Source organism: Cavia porcellus, unplaced genomic scaffold (genome assembly GCF_034190915.1).
Source record: "Cavia porcellus strain 051 isolate PalLab524CR breed Dunkin Hartley unplaced genomic scaffold, mCavPor4.1 scaffold_5, whole genome shotgun sequence".
Taxonomy (NCBI): Eukaryota; Metazoa; Chordata; class Mammalia; order Rodentia; family Caviidae; genus Cavia; species Cavia porcellus.
This window is the reverse complement of record NW_026947488.1, coordinates 6,526,255-6,530,945: the sequence shown is the minus strand read 5'-3', so window position 1 is coordinate 6,530,945 and position 4,691 is coordinate 6,526,255.

Sequence of the window (4,691 nt, the reverse complement as noted above, 5' to 3'; positions counted from 1 at the left end):
GGTGATGTAGCCTGGAGAGAGAACCATGCAGCCTTGCAGGGCTCTGTGGGGCAGGGGGCTGCTGGGCTTCAGGGGCCACCCATGTTTGGACAAGTTTCTGGCCTCGAAAGTTTCCGGGCCCTAAAAGGTCAGACTCTGAGGCCCCCGGTCCGAGCTCTGCAGACTGAGGCTGCAGCAACCCACTCCCCAAGATTCTAGAAGGCACAGGTTTGGCCCACGCAGCGCTGGGTAGGCCCTGTGCACGCTGCACGCTAGCAGAGCTGAACCTGGTTACTTTTGGAGCCCACGGCCTGGAAGGGTTCTACAGTACACGAGTCCAGACCTAGCACTGTGAGAGCAGGTGCACTCGGGCCTGGGGGCCGGCAGCACACCCAGATGCCGCCCTGCGGAGGCCTCACGCGGACCTGCTGAGGCCCCCCGCGCGCTTTTGCACTGTTGCTGCCTCCCCGTACCTCGGCTGCTCCCCTCTCTGCCTACGCGCAGGAATACCCTGAGCAGGTGGGGAAACACAGAGTCCACCTCCCAGGGCTCCTTCACTGTGGGAGGCGAGGCCTGACTCCCACCTGACTCCCACCCCCGCGTCCCCTGTGGCCTCCGCCTCCGCACCTCGTGCTGCAGTCGCTGCGGCTGCTGCTGCCTCTGCAAGGGTGAGCACAGTGCGCAGGCGCAGGGCGAGAAAAAGGGCGGGGCTGGGAGATGAGGCGGGAAAGTGGGGGCGGGGGGAGGGACGAGAGTGGGGGTGGGGCACAAGAGTGGGAGTTGGGGACGGGGAGAGGGAGGGGGAGGACAGTGGAAGTGGGAGTGAGGAAGAGTAGGGGGAGGTGGAAGGGAAGTCCTAGAGGGGTTTTGGAGGGGAAACAGAGTCCTGGGGGGATGTTGAGCTCAGAAGAGGAGAGGCCCTGCAGGGGGCGCTGAGAATCTTGGGGCAGGCGACAGGGAGGGGAGTAGAGGGGCCCTGCAGGGGGCGCTCAGAATCCTGGGGCCGTGACTGACAGGCAGGGGAGCAGAGGAGCCCTGCAGGGGGCGCTGAGTCTCGGGGTCCATATAAGCAGGGAGGGGAGGGGCCTGTAGGAGGCGCTGAATCCCTGGGGAGTAACTTGGGGGGGGGGCCGGGGGAGTGGGGGGAGTGCAGGGATCCAGTAGGGGCCTCGGGGAGACAGCGCTCCTGAAGGACCAGAGGTGGGCGTGGGGGGCGGCTAGGGGATCTTCGAGGCAGGCGGCGCGCTGGGATGGGGCAGGGAGGACCACTGCGGGAGGCCAGAGCTCTGAGCAGAGCTGGCCGGCGGTGTGTGAATGCGGGTGCAGGGGTGAGGTGTGGGATGGTGAGCCCATGGGGACTTACAGGGTGCAGGTGGGAAACGGAAGTGCATGGGAGCTGGGGGAGGGGTCCTTAGGGGAGCACATAGATTGGTGTGGGGGTGATGGGGGCCGGGGTGCTGGAGTCCCTGAGGAGGGGAGCAGGACCCAGGAGGCCTGAGGCAGGGCCAGGGCAGGGCCGAACCTCCTGCAAGTCTCTCTGACACTTTGAACTCTGGGAAACTCTTTCCAGAAACCTCCTATTGATTGATTGATTGGTTGATTGATTGCACCGAGAATCAAACTCATGGCCTCGCACTTGCAGGCGCTGTGGCACTGAGCTATGTCCCTGGCCAGAAACCTCTGTTAGGCAGCGGGTGGTCATGTGCAGGAGGGAGAAGGAGGGGCCTCAGGGAATAGGAGGGGAACTGGGGGGGGGGCGTTCATCCAGTGGAGGGCGTGGTCAGCTTGCTCAAAGCCCAGGCTGAAAAATAGTGCATTTTTTGTATACTTCAGTAAAGAGAAATTAATCATTTTGGTGGTTTCCAGAAAAAAATCTCCAACTAGATAACTAGATTTTAAATATATATATATATATATATATATATATATATATATAAAGTTTGGATCCATCCAGTGAATAATATTATTCCCAGTTCACTGAGGTTTTTGAAAGTATGGCTTATAACATTCTAGACTGGCACCATTTCAAACATGCAATGGAACTTTTGTTAGACCTACGTGAATGCTGGGTGAAAAACAATTCAAAAGGAAAGAGCAGAGTTTTGGGGAAGAAGCTTCTAGAATGCCCTAGCAACAAGTGACCTCCATTAAGAAATGGCCTCTTGACCTTTCTTTAGCAAAGGGTATGTTCCAACAACCAGGGACAGATGAAGAGGGCCATGAACCCGCAGGCCTGTGCCCTCTGTGCCAAGGTCTGAACTCTCGTGCTGAGGCCGGGCTCTCCTCGCTCCGCCCGGTGTGCCGTTGCTTCTGTGTCTCCTCCCATGCCATGTCCCCGTCCAGGCCCCTCTGCAGGACCTCCCCAGTGACTTCAGTGGCAGAATGGAAGTGATAAATGCAAAACCCTTTTGGAACAAAATGTTATATAGGGCAGTGGTAAATGCAACAGGCTGGTGAGATGTCTTTAAAAAATATTCCTCTCCCGCTCCCTGCTTCCAGAGTAAATGTCAAGAGGCTTAGCACTTAATTCTCCCCCGGCTGCCTACCTGGAGTGTAAAATCTTTACAGGGCACTCGGTAAGCACTTAAGTCCTTGAGATCATCTCCCAAATGAAAAAGGAAACCAATAATGAAATAATGAGCAAAGGCTGGAATTATCATAAATATGAGCAGCAAGGGGACTCTGGGCCCGGCGTGGAAAGCACCTGAGATTAGTAACCTTCTCAGATCTTCCAGAAAGTTCTACAGGGGGAGATGGGCAGGCTGGGGAAGTTGTTCAGGTGGAGAGAGCTAGAATTCAGAACATCCTCGTCTTAAATGCTGGATACCCTTGTGACATGCATTTTGTTTAATACCCACATATTTGTATGTGTTTGTATTTTAATGTATAATTGTACTGTATCATGATAAAATGTGGAAATAAATCACAGATGACATGCATATGGATCTTTCTCGCTGGCACGTGTGCCATGTGGGGTAAGAAGGCTGTCCACGATCAGGGACCTTTGTTGGTGCTGTGACGTTCTCCAGAGGCCCTGCTGTCCACGGCTGGGCAGGGCCTTTGCAGCTGTGTGTGGGACGCTGGGTGTAGGGGTTCACAGGCCCTCAGCCACTCCCATTTCCTGCTTCCCTCCTGTGACTGAAGAGTGCCTCTGATTTTGTAGAGACGCCCGTGTGAGGTTTGGTGCTTGTCACCCTGGGGGGTTTGTGGTGGCCGTGCAAGGCCGGCTCCTTCCTCTGATTTCCGTCGTGGGCGGTGCTGGTGGCCCGGTTTAGAACACGCCTGTCCTCAGCCTGCTGAGCAAACACCGCTTTCCTGCGGATCATTACTCTTTGAACTTTTCGGTGAACGAGGAGAGACTGCTCTGAGGTTCAGCCAGCAACACTGCCTTGTTCTTGGCCTTGGCCAGCGGGTTGAGGGGTGTGGGACAAAGGAGACGAAGAGGGTTCTGAAAACTGGGAAATTTAGGTGGGGAAGACACAGATCACAAGAAAGTTAATGAAGGGCGTCACCGGGCACCCTGGGCCTCCCCAGAACTTTGTCAGCGTGACCTTTACTTGTCCTGATTACATAAGAAACAAGCATTTGTGAACAAATAAACAATGGAGTCTGGAAAGAAGTTTCAGGAAAAGTCCGGAAGGGTGGCTTAGAGCTGTGCTTAGTGATTTGGACGGTGAGCTGCGCAAGGGCCAAGGAGGCTTTTCCTCATTTCTCTATTTTCCAGAGCAGCCAGAAGTGGTGTTGCGGGCAGGAGAAGAGTCCCGAGCTGGGAGATTATCCTGAACTCTCCAGGGAGCCCGATGTCATCAGAACACCTGTCAGAGGGACACGGGAGGGTCCGAATCAGAAGGAGATGTGACCAAGGGAGCAGAGAGCCGGAGGTGAGAAGATCGTGAGTTTCTGCCTTTGAAGATGGAGTAAGAGACCAAAATCAAGGAGAAGAGGAGCCAGAAAGGGTGAAGAAAGCGATTCTGCTCCACCCTGCAGGAGGGACCATCTCTGCTGGCGCGAGGGACACTTCTGAGCCTCAGAGCCGGAAGAGAGGAAATCCGCGTGGCCTCAAGTTCTGCCTTTGGGGCTTTGCTCTGTCGAGGAGGAAACACACTCACAGCTTGCAGGTGGTGCCTGGCGCCCTGGTTCTCCTCATTCTCGGGGGTGCAGTGGCTCCCTGCTCCCCCACTAGGCTCTCAACAAGAGGCGATGTTCCCAGGGAATAGTCATGACCTTTCATCTCTCTGCACCCTGACACCCCTTTCGGGATCTCACCCCAGCTTGATACTTTTGTGTGTGTGATGGCCCCCTTCAGGACAGCTGTCTTGACTCCAGGTCCTAAGGACCCCTGAGATCTAATATGGAAATGCAACTTGTCCAAAGCAGAATTCTTGATCCCCCGGAATCCTGCCTCATCCTGTCTGCCCATCTTAGTTAATGGAGATCATTCTAGAGACTCCTAGAAAACTCCTTAGAGCTCCTTTCTGTCTCGGAAGTATCCATTCCATCAGCAAATAGATCTACCTCAAAACTCTCTCCAGCATCCCAGCTCCTCTCCTGCTTCTGCCCGTCTGGGCCACCTCCACGTCACACGTCCACTCACAGGCCACACAGCCCAGACAGAGCCCTCACATGTGCTCTCAGGTCCATGGCACTGGGCCCACCTCCTTTCCCCTGGGACTCTACAGCCGGCCACCTTTCCTGCCTGCACCAGCACCTGG